Below are 12,569 nucleotides of genomic sequence, written 5' to 3'. Positions count from 1 at the left end.
TCCTTTTATAGAGGCCCTTCGTCTAAGTGTGTACAATTAGTGATCCATAAAGTTCGGACTCAGATTGACGTTGGCATTGAGAGTCACTGATGGTGCACCATTAGAGATGACAAACTTCAGAGACCACTTCTGGCTTCTGGGACTGCCTCCCAGCTTTCATCTGCCCTGCTCTGCCAGCTGTAGGAAGAGCTGACTCTGATTACTATTTAATCCTACTAATTAAAATCCAGAAACTATGTGGGACAATAATTTATAAGCCACATTGTCTTAAATGTAAACTCTGCTTTAAGGGTTTGACATCGCTCAAAATCATTCTAGACTGGGAAAGCTGGAAGGAGCTTCTCTTCATACTAGAAAGTCACCTCCCACCTCATTTTGTACAGGAAAATGCTTAGTGAGGTGTAGAGAGTTTCAGAATCACCTGATGGTTGGTTACAGGATCAGAGTAGATCCTTGGCCTTCTGGCTGCCTCATAGTGGGCAGCACCCAGCTTTACTTCCAGTGAGTTTTGGGAACCATTTCTGATGACATCGGTTTACAAAGCAAAGAGATGTTTGCTTCATTTTCACAAAGCTGACCTGTATTGTAAAGAGCCCAAATCAGTTTCTCTCCTGAAATGCCTCCGGCAGCTTTAATTGATAGGGAGTTAAAACTGGGAGGCTCTCTAGTGAGTGACCCCTGTGTGTGGACCCAGAGGCGGAGAAATCCTATTGCAACAGGATTTGACATGATTAGATACAATGTTTGTTCTTGACAACTATCTCCTTTCTACCTTTGGACTTTTGAAAACCTTTGCATTGTAATGTTTTTAGAAGAAACAAATCAACACAGAATTACCTTTGGTTTTATGAAAGAGAAACTCCATTATGTAAACTATTTTGCTGCCATCTCTAGAAATGATTAAAATGATCAGGGAAATTCAAGAGTTATATGGTATGGAGCAGCCACAACAGTTATTTGGATAATTTGAAATTGATAAAATATTTAAAAGAATGTTCTTAGTATTTAGGCTTCATAGATAATCTCTCTTAATATCTGTAAAAATAACCATACAACTGTCTTGGTTGTAAACCTTAGTAGTAAAGTGTTTAGATTTCTACCACGAGATGTATGTTTATTAATAAATTTTGTGCATGACTAAATTGTATTCTAGAAGTTTTGAATGAGGTTAAAATACAGTGTTTAAAAATATTAATGGTAAAATTCCTATTCAGTATTTTTAAGAATAATGAGCATTTCATTACTGTAAATGCTTTAAAACTGTGATTAGTAATTCACATGTCAGTTACAAGTTCAGCTTAGTTTTATGGTTGATTTTAATGCACTGACTTCCAAAATTTAGTAACTCTAAATGGAAGAAGAACACAACTAGTCACGTTAAGTCATAATTGCTTATTCTTCATTTTTCTTCATCAGTTATGCAAAGGTTTTTGTGGAAATCTGAGTAATGAATTTCCATCTTCTCTCATGGCAGATGACACAAATATATAAAAGGTTTTATACTTTTTAACCAAAGACTTTAAAACACCGAAACTCTTCATTTGGAAAGTTTTGAACAAATTATAAAAGCAGTTTCCAGGATTGTTTGAGTAACACCCTCACGTGATTTTTGGCCAAAACATGACCTAACCCATAGAAATACTTCCAAACCCTTTTCTGAAAAGCACTCTAGCACTTCCTCCATCATCTTTTCCTGGGCCCACCCCACTTGGAGCCTCTGCTCTGAATAATCATGGTAGGGACAGAGGTAGCAAGTTCTAGTCTAAGGCCTTTGGCCACACGGCTACCTGCCCACCTGCATGGTCCTGTTGTAGACAACCATCTCGCGCCCAGCCCTTCCCTGCAGTGCCACCGAAGACTCGTGGTTCTGAGCCTGCAAAGTGCTTGGCTGAGAAGACAGAGAGGAACTGAACAGTGTGTGTGAAGAATGGAGGCTGTGAATCACTCCTTGTGAATCATGGCATTTTATTACTGCAGTGTCCTTTCCTTAGACCCACTGAAGACAGCCTGGACAACCTGGCATGGCCAAGGGGTGGGGGGGGGGGGACAGATTTGTTACATCCTTTTTCCCAGTTATTTGCCTGCTTTCCTCACTCTTCTGACTACATCTTCCTGCCCTTGTTTTTCTTACTCCATATTTGGATCGATATTGACCAATTTGGGGTATCTCCTTTCTGCTCTTCCAGAAATCTTTTCTTTCTAAACCCTGTAACCATGTTTCTAATCTCTTCCAACTGTTGGAAGAGGTGACTCTGATTACTGTTAAACTTGAGCTTTGGCTCTCAGCACCCTACAGGGTGACCTCCTGAGGTGCCATCTTGGGGAAACTGCAGATGGTGAAGTAGCACATTAGGGAGATAGAGGCAAGTTTGCATGCGGGTCTGCTTAATGATACCGAATGCCTATCTCTGCTTGGTACTTCTTACCAAGGAGGCCATAATCTATTTACTTTACTTTCTTTGAAGTAAGTGACTCAAATTTACTCCTAAATTTCATATGCTCAAGTCATCTAAATGGGTTGGTTATTAGAAAGGATATTAGCTTTTTCACTCTGGGTGTCTCTCTTCACTATAGCCGCACTGTCTTTGCACAGTATGGTTTCACCTGCCTGCCTCTCCATATCCAGCTCAGCGAGCATGACATCTCCCCTGCTTTCACTCTCCAGCCCTCAACTATGTACCAAGCCTTGTTCTAGGTCCTGAGACGACAAAGTAAGTATCTGCCATCGTTGCGCTTTTATTCTAGTGAGGGAGATAGGTAATTGGAATAAGTAAACAAAAAATCAATCATGAGGTGGGGGCTGCCTACCTAAAATGTTCAGCGAAGACTCAGCTGAGGAGCTGGTATTCAAGTGAGACTGGGAAGGAACCAGCTAACAGAGGAGTTGGGTGAGAGTGTTCTGGGTGACTTAATATTAGAAGGTGGAAGAGTCCCTTCCAAATGACAAATGATTCTATCCTAGCTTTGAGTCTTGAGCCAAGACCTTAAAAAAAAAACCCAAACCCACTGCTGTGCTCTGAATGTTGATGTTGCCCCATCCCCCCTCAATTCATGTGTTCAAATATGATATCCAATGTGATGGAATTAAGAGGCAAGGCATTTGGGAGATGACTAAGTCATGAGGGCTCTACGCTCATGAGTGGGATCAGTGCACTTAGAAGCTGGAGGGAGCTACCTTGCCCTTCTACCATGTGAAGACACAGCAAGAAGGTGCCATCCTTCTATGAGGAACAGTCCCTCACCAGACACCACATCTGCTGGTGCCTCGATTTTAGACTTCCCAGCTTCCAGAACTGTTGTTTATAAATTATCCAGTCTGAGTAGCCCAAACAAACTAACCCACTTAGCACCCACTTAACACCATATGTCTTTCAGATGGCAAGAAAATACCAATATTTTCAAGATAAATGTTCCATTACTGTATAGTCCAATAAGTATAAATGACAAATTCTTGGCTTGATCCACTGACAGTTTTAATGGACACAAGGGAATCTGCTATTCTTAACTTAGCATTAAACTGCAAGGCAGAATGAGTTGGTGAAATGGACATTGTAGTGGGCACCCAGCAGGGAGTGACCTTGTTATCTCAGTTTATGATGATGTCCCCTGCAGATCTGACAGCCAGTGGACACAGCCCTGTCAACTTCCTGCTGTTATCATCTGCAAAGGGAAACTGGGCGTTAGGAAGACATTCCTTAAAGTTGAGGAGAAAATTAGGTGTGATTTCATGGCATGAGAGCCCAAAAGAGACTTTGTGAAATTCTACAAAAGTAAATCCTGACTGTTCAAATTGCATTCCAGGGTACTGAGAAAATCTGAGCAAAAGAAAAAAAAAATTGCTCAACAGCTATTGCTATTTTTTTGGAATGAGGTGACAATGGTGGAAAGAGGCACTGGAAATGGGAAGACAGAGATCTTTGAAGAATTACAGAGCCAGCCAAACTTCCCAGTTTATTTAATGAGGTAGGAAGTGGATGACGTAAGTTATGGTTCGTTGAGTCCAGTGAAACGCTTGTCTGCATTGATCATGAGGATATCCTTGCAGTCCTCCCTTTAATGCTCAGTGCCTTCTTTAAGAAAGCCCCAGAACTTTTCAGGTATTTCTCCCAAATAATGTTTGTTTTTAATCTGATGTCAACTGTGTAATTGAACATGTGACCCTATTTTAACTTAACATTTCCAGAACACTCAAAACCAAATTGGTGCCCCTCCCATTAGTAAATGTGCAGGCATTTGGTTCTGACTCATTTTGACCCTCTCCGATTCTACTTCATTCCAGTTATTTCATGCTTTCTTAAATCTTTAATATCCTTGTAAATCACTGTAAAATATTTGAGGAACAAGATGGAGCCAGGTAAATATAAATAGAAGCAACATCTCATGGCTAAAAGCACAGGCCCTGGAGTCAGCTGGAATCTGACCCTGATTTCTTGTCTGTAAAATGGAAATAACAGCTATTTCATAGGATTATTGTGCTAATATTTATGACAGGCACTGAGTACTGTGGCGGACACCAAGTTAACAAGCAATAAATGTGATCATTACTTATGATGACTTGAACTAAATCAGTTATGTGAGCTTGAGACTGGCCCCAGGCAAAATTCCTCAACAGTGCAAACATTTAAAATAGGTGATTCCTTAAGATCATGTCATGCTAGCCCAATGTAATTTTATGTTTCTGAAAGTACAGTGACCATATAGAAGATGGGAAGCTGTAGGAAAATATACCTTGATGTCAGCAAAGCTTTTGACCATCTCTCACAATACCTTAAATAAAGGCTTATTAAAACTTAAAGGAGTTAAAGTGATACGAGCAGTAGGAGAGTTCGATTGTGTTGATTTAATAAAACCAGAAAGACCTCTAGGTGGTGGTTCTCAGCCCCGGTTGCACAATAGAATCAACCAGAGAGATTTTTTAAAGTACCAGGGCCCAAGGGTACTCCAGGCTAACACACTCACACACTGTGGGGGAGGGCCTGGGTGGTTTTTTGTTTTTAAGTTCCCCAGTGAATTTAAAGTTCAGGGTTGAAAAATGCTGTGATGGATAGTGGATTGTGGTGAGCCTAAAAAGGAGGGGTCTCACTAACTGAGGTTTTTGCTTTAGCCAGCCGGGTGCACATGTATACATCATGAGATCTGTATGAGGCCCTAGGGACTATGCTCTTGGATGCATGGATGCCACCGACTAAATGCAATGAATGACAGACAGGACCTTGATTGATGTTGACAAGCTGGCCAGATGACCTGATTCAAGCAAGATGCACTTTTAAATGTCAGGTTCTAAATGTATGTATAGGGCAGTGGGTCTCAGGGTGTAGGCCCTAGACCAATAGTCTCAGCATCTTCTGAAACTTGTTAGAATTGTATTAATGGGCTCTACCAACCTACTAATTCAAAAACTCCGGAGGGTGGAGTCAACAGCCTTTTTTTCACAAGCTCTCCGTGGGATTCTGGTGTGTGCTAAAGTTTAAGAACCACTCACATAGAAAGGAGAATCCCACTGGACAAGTACAGAATCCAAGACATCTCATTAGCAACAGTGGTAACTGAAGAGAGAGTCTGTTTATTCTTGTTCTGTAGTTCTGCTTTATTCTCACTTTCCCATTGCGATGAAGACCTCATACTTGGCAGATCACGTCACTTGCTTATCTCTGTGTTCCACAGTCATCGTATAAAATTGTTTACTGAAAATCTGAGTAATTCCAGAGACTCTTAAATAGTGAGAAATGTTGAGTTTAGAGTATAATGACACAATAATAAGAACAGCAGTTGCCATATGCCAGGCACCGTTATGAGCCCCTTAGACAAATATTAACTCATTGAATGAGGAAAGACATGGTCATGGTTATTCGTTGGGTAGCAAGTGTTGATGTGTGGGCTCATTTAGCTTCCAATGCTTTTGATAGGTCACTAGGAGTTCTGTGTGTCTGAGAATCTTTTTGATAAGTAGTGAAATATTAACTAGTAAATACTAAAAATGAATGATCCCTTAGTTGCTCTGCCCTCCCAGTATCCCCCAACCCCAAAAAAGGCAGTTGAGAGGAGGAAGAAAAATCTGCCTCCACACATGGAGGGGACAAGAGAAGATAAAGAAGTTAGGAGAGACTGTGCCAGGAGAGCTCACCCAGGTCCAGGGCGTGGGATGGGCATGTACCCATCTAAGGACACACGTGGGAAATGAGGTACCCAGGGTGGCAGAGCACAGATACTTCCCCCTCCTCCAGCTCCTGGGGAACTTGCAGGTCATTCATCTACAAAGCGAGGCATAAACCGGAGAGATGAAGACAACTTATGGGGTTTAAGAATGAGTTGCTTGGGGACCAGTCAAAAGTTGTCTGAAAGAGCTGTCATGACTTAAGGCACCTTTCCCAGCTGAATGTGGGAAGAGTAGTCTGACTACTGCAAAATACCTAGCCTAGATTTTTCTGTGGTTCTGGCCAGCCTTAGCCCTCCCTGTTTCCTAGACTGGGGAGGTTCTGAGGCACACCATTTCAGGGATTTTGCTCCCCTGAGAGATTAAAAATATGTTAGCATGTGTTAAGGATGCCAAGAAATCCTACAGTTAAAAAAAAAAAAAAAAAAAAAAAAAAACGAAAGCCAACAACCTAGTTTCCACCTTTTCAATATGTGGTCTTTCTAAAGTATTTCTTTCCTTGGTATGTTGCATGTGCTAAAAACTTGCGCACACAACAGAAATATACAAAACAAAGTTTTCCAAAGTCCCCTCAACCTATATCCTACTTCCCAAAACTAATCACTTAGCAGTTTCTTATCTCTTCCTCCAAAAACCGATAAGCATACTACAGGATGAATTGATATGCATATTACAGGATGTATGTGTGTGTGTTTATACAGATTTTTTTTCACATAAATGATAACACTATACACACTAATTGGTTACCTTGCTCTTTAAAAAATATCTTGGGAATATTTTCATGTCAGTACATGTAGACAATGATAGAAATAATAGTTCACACTCATAAAGAGATAACTAATGAATGAGCCAAGTACTGATGAATACTGTGTATGTTTGTTTCATTTAATCCTCAAAACTATAGGACAGGTACCATTATTCCTAATTTATAGTTGGGGAAGCCATCTAAAGAGGTCATGCCTACTGCCCAAGGCCACCAAGTCCTATTAGTTCAGACTCAAGAGCCCATACTCTTGACCACTGCACTATACAAATCCACTCCACTCTTTTTTTTTTTTTTTTTTTTTTTTTTTTTTTGAGATAGAGTCTCACTCTGTCACCAGGCTGGAGTGCAGTAGCATGATCTTGGCTCACTGCAACCTCCACCTCCTGGGTTCAAGCGATTCTCCTGCCTCAGCCTCCCGAGTAGCTGGGACTACAGGCCCGCGCCACCATGCCCAGCTAATTTTTGTATTTTTAGTAGAGACAGGGTCTCACCATATTGGCCAGGATGGTCTCGATCTCTTGACCTCGTGAACTGCCCTCCTCGACCTCCCAAAGTGCTGGGATTACAGACGTGAGCCCCCGTGCTCAACCCACTCACTCTTTTTAACAACTGAACATAATATTTCTGTGCTTGGATGCACTACAACGTATTGAACCAGGTTCGCATTGATGGACATTTGAGTTTATCTGCCTTGAGCATATTTGCACATAATACCTTTATGAATCTGTAAATGTATCTGAAAGATAAATTCAGTGAATCACAGCAGCAAAGCGCACAAACTGAAGTCCTGATCCCCATCCCCTCAGATCAACCCTGTCCCCCACAGATCTCCATGTTGGTCAATGGCACTGTCATTCACTCAGATGCTTAGTTGACCCCTTTTTCTCATATCCTACATCTAGTCCATCAAACACATCCTTTCTACATCCACTCAGTCTGTTCTTCACACAGCATCCAGAGTGGATCTTTCAAAACAAATCATGTCACTACCCTGCTTTAACCAAACTCTAGTGGTTTCCCATCACATTAAAACAAAGTCTTAAGTACTTATGAGGCCCTGAAAGGCTGGTAGTTGTTGGGATGCGGTTTAAGCTTCTGCACAGCCACTCAAAATAGAGTTGCTCAAACAAAATGCAATTTGTCTATCCTTTACTAGCAGTGCAGAGGGCAAGTGGGCCATTTGGAATGGAGAGCGGTTCTGTTCTACAAGGCCAACTGAAGACCCAGGTTCCTTCTGTCTTGTTGCTCCTCCAACCTCCAGGGCAGTAGTTCTCAACTAGGGGTAATTTTGTCTCCTGGGGTACATTGGACAATGTTTGGAGACATTTTTGGTTTTAACAGCTGGGGAACGAAGAAGGGTGTGTGTTAGTGTCATCTAGTGGGTAGAGGCCAGAGATGGCTGCTAAACATCCTACAATACTTTGAACAGCCCCCATAACAAGGAATCATGGGTCCAAAATGTCAGTATTGCTGATGTTGAGCAACCCTGCTCTCAGGCAGTGGTTTTGAAGCTTGAGTCCCTTGGAAGGTTTCTTGAAATACAGATGGCTGGGCCCCACGCCCAAGGTTTCTGATTCAGTAGTTCTGGAGGGGGGCCTGATAATTTGCATTTTGGTAAGTTTCCAGAAGATGCTGAGTATGCAGGTCTAGGTACCACACTTTCTCTAAGAAACTCTGCCCTGGAAACTTGGCCTTGTCCACAGGGAAGAAATAGGTTCACCAGCACCAGCTCTTTGCTCTGCCTGTGAGAAAGGATAAAAAGGGGAACATTGCCCATTGCCCATTTTATAAATACAGAACCAAGAAGTAGCAGAAACCATTTCCATCCGTGGTCCATTAGCATGAACTTACTGATGGAGCCACACCCAGTGACACAAGAGGCTGGGAGATGGGGTCTCAATGTGAGCCCCCACAAAGATGGGGGCGGGTTTTGGCAGGGTGTGGTGGCTCATGCCTGTAATCCCAGCACTTTGGAAGGCTGAGGCTGGTGGATCACCTGAGGTCAGGAGTTCGAGACCAGCCTGGCCAACATGGTGAAACCCTGTCTCTACTAAAAATACAAAAATTAGGCATGGTGGTGGGTGCCTGTAGTCCCAGCTACTTGGGAGGCGGAGGCAGGAGAATCACTTGAACCTGGGAGGCAGAGGTTGCAGTGAGCCAAGATCGCGCCATTGCACTCTATTGCCAGCCTGGACAACAGAGGGAGACTCCATCTCAGAAAAAACAAACCAAAAAAAAAAAAAAAAAAGAAATGATGAGGGGATTTTATTACAAAGGGAAGAAGGGAACGTGGATATCAGAGACAGTTCACAGTCTCCGCTGAAAGGCTCTGCAAGATCTGCCCCCACCCCTCCTTGCTCTCAGACCTTGCTTCCTACCTCTCCTCCTCACTTACTGCAACTCTCTGGCCTCTGCTCTGCTGACAACGCGCATGCTCCCTCTCAGGGCATCTGCACTCATTGCTCCGTCTGCTTTGGAAGCTCCCATCCCGGTCAGCCATTTGGTTTGTTTCCTCACTTCACTGTGGTCTCCCCTTGTCTAATAGGCAGCCCCTGCCCCCTCTGCCCTGTACTCTCTATCCGGCCCTGTCCATACTAATTACTGCTCTCTGACAGTAGAGTCCATGTTTGGTTGCTTGTCTGTCTGTCCCTCTGCCACAGGAAAGTAAGATTTGTGAGGAAAAGGTCTTACTTCCTCACTGTTGTTATATCTTAGGCAACACTTGGACATGAGGCAATCAGATATTCACTAAACAAATGAAAGTGCATCTTTCATTTTTGACAGACGCTGCCAGATTGCCCTTCGAATAGATTGGTGCTTAGAATGTAAATCCGTGAGCCTGCTCAACCCTCATTAATATGGAATATTTTCTTTGAGCTTCTTGTGCCCAGTGTGGTTGCAAATAGGCCTTATGGGCCCGGAACATTCATCACTTGCCTCTGCCTTGCTGGGGTGGCCTCATCTCCTCAGGTTCCTTGGAGCTGCACTTCCCAGCTGGGATGTGAGCCAGAGGAAACAAGGGGGGCTGGCTGCAAATCCCCCACCTCTCAGAGGAGTGTGTGATGGTCACACCCATTTAACATGATAGCCCAATCAAGGGAGAGGCCATAGATTCATCTGATTTAGCCCCACCAGAAAAAAATCATATCCTTATCTAAACTATCTTGACTTACAAGATTCTTAATGGCTCAAAAGTGCTTTATCAGCTCAAGCTGATCTAAGAAAATAAACATTTCATAATTGTGATAATACAAGTGGCTCCAGACGAATGAACAGCTCGATCCTGATGGATGGTTCTTATAAATAAACCAGGCAATCACACACTGCAGAAATAACTAGAATTTCTATGACTTCACGGGGAGCCAAATGGAAATGCCCTTGCCAAGTGAATGCTAAAGTCATCCCATAGTCAAAATGTGGTCAGGCGCTAAGCGTGAGCCAAAACATTTTGCTCCAGCTAGAGCCATTCCTCAAGTGGAACCCAGTTAACTTGGGCCCTCAAATTGAATTGTTATGCTTTGATTTTTAGGGAAAGGGAACACACTATAACAAAATATTGCACATAGAAAGGGTCTGATTAAAACCAAACAGAAACAAGATACCAGCGACCAGCAGCAGGCTGGAAATCGGGTTTGACTCAGTGGCTTACATGTTGCGTGTCTACAGACTATGTCATCTGGACTCAGCGTCCCGCAGCCCAGCAGGGTCCTGGATGATTAAAAGCAGGCCCAGGCATTGGTCCATGAGACAGAGATTTTCAGCATCACTGGTGAAAATAAAAATAGTTTCCTGTTAACCAGAAAAGGTCAGCTATCAGAAGAACCTCATTTCCTTAGCATTTTAATTTTTGACATTTTATGGTGATAAGAAGAAACAAATTATTTTTCGAGGCAGTGCATTCTAACAATTTCTCTGGAAAATTATATCTTCTGAGGCCAGGCATCCATGTGGTCTTTTTTTGGTGGACATAATAGTAGCCAAGACAAAACACCAGGGAGGCCCAGCTTTGCCTGATGGCTCAGTTCTGAGACAATTGGTACCTCCCTGAGAACAGGGTTTCGCTCAAGACAGGTTGGCCAGGCTTATTTGGTTCAGGCTATCTCCATACATTCCCCTGGTGCAAATGTCATGATTTCTCCTATTGCCCAGACTCTAAATCCTCTTGGTAACTAGCTTGGTGATTGTATTTTTCCTTTTTCACACTGCTATAAAGATACTACCTGAGACTGGGTAATTTATAAAGGAAAGAGGTTTTATTGACTCACAGCTCTACATGACTGGGGAGGCCTCATGAAACTTAAAATCGTGGCAGAAGGTGAAGGAGAAGCAAAGGCACTTCTTACATGGTGGCAGGTGACACAGCAAGTATGAGCAAGTATGAGCAAAAAACTGCCTTATAAAACAATCAGGTCTCCAGAGAACTCGCTCACTACCACAGGAACAGCATCGGGGGAAAAGCCCCCATGATTCAATCACTTCCCCTTAGGTCTCTCCCTAGACATGTGGGGATTATGGGGATTACAGTTCAAAATGAGATTTGGGTGGGGACACAGCCAAACCGTATCAGTGGTCTGTGCATTATTGGCAGTCAACAGGGAGGAGTGAACACCTGGGAAAGGTAGCCAATTCCAGGCTTGGGAAGGCTCCAAAACTGTTCCAGAAATGGAACCAGCCACCCTGGCAAGGTGGGGACATGCAAGAAACCATAGGACACCTCCCTGGCTTCAGGACTGGTAGGTACCAGCCACAAAGTCACATCTTGGCCCTTTCCAGGGTTTTCCAGAAAGTTCTAGCATTCTATGCACAAGGCAGGAATCATAATCCTGTGGTTTAGTGGGGCTGAGTGCGGCTGCTACCACAAACACCTCATTAGTCAGGAAGTGCCTCCGTGTTCACTGGTAGGATCAGAATTGAACTCAAAGCACCAAAAGAAAATATTTTTTGTGTAATAAGTTTGGAAACTATTTCTCATATGCAGAGGTCCACCAAGCATTCAAAGGCCACAAACCCAAAAATACTACAGACACCTTGGAAGCCTAGGAAGCTTTCCCAGTTCGTGAGACTGCATGACAAGGCTGCCAGTGTTCCTACAGCTGGTGGCCCCAAGAGTCTCCCCTTTTATTATTATTTTTTTCTGTTTCTTACCCCATCAGATCCCTTTCCCTGGGAGGCTCCTTTCAAAAGCTTCACTACATCTGTGAGAGCTTGGAGGGAAGTGAAGACATCAACCTTCTCTGACAGAGAGGTTTCAAAGCAGAGCTGTCAGTGTTCCAGTGTCCTGCAGTTCTTTGCAGGCAAATGCTTCTTGTGTTTCATTCACAGTAGCCAAAATGCATCCCCACCCCAAGACTAACATGCAAGCGTGAAGGGACTGCCTAGAAGACCAGGGAGAAGTGCAGTGGTTTGAGCCCGGATCCCACTTGTGTTAGTCTGTTCTTGCATTGCTATAACAAAATACTTTTAAACTAGATAATTTATCAGCTCAAGAGGTTTAATTGGCTCACAGTTCTGCAGGCTGTACAAACATGGAGCTGACATCAGCACAGCTTCTGGTAGGGCTTTGGAGAGCTTTTACTTGTGGAGGAAAGCAAAGCAGGAGCAGGCACATCACAAGGCAAGAGAGAGAAGAAGGAGGTCACGGGTTCTTTT

The sequence above is a fragment of the Piliocolobus tephrosceles genome, chromosome 3 (genome assembly GCF_002776525.5).
Source record: "Piliocolobus tephrosceles isolate RC106 chromosome 3, ASM277652v3, whole genome shotgun sequence".
Classification (NCBI taxonomy): Eukaryota; Metazoa; Chordata; class Mammalia; order Primates; family Cercopithecidae; genus Piliocolobus; species Piliocolobus tephrosceles.
This window is presented reverse-complemented; position numbering follows the sequence as displayed.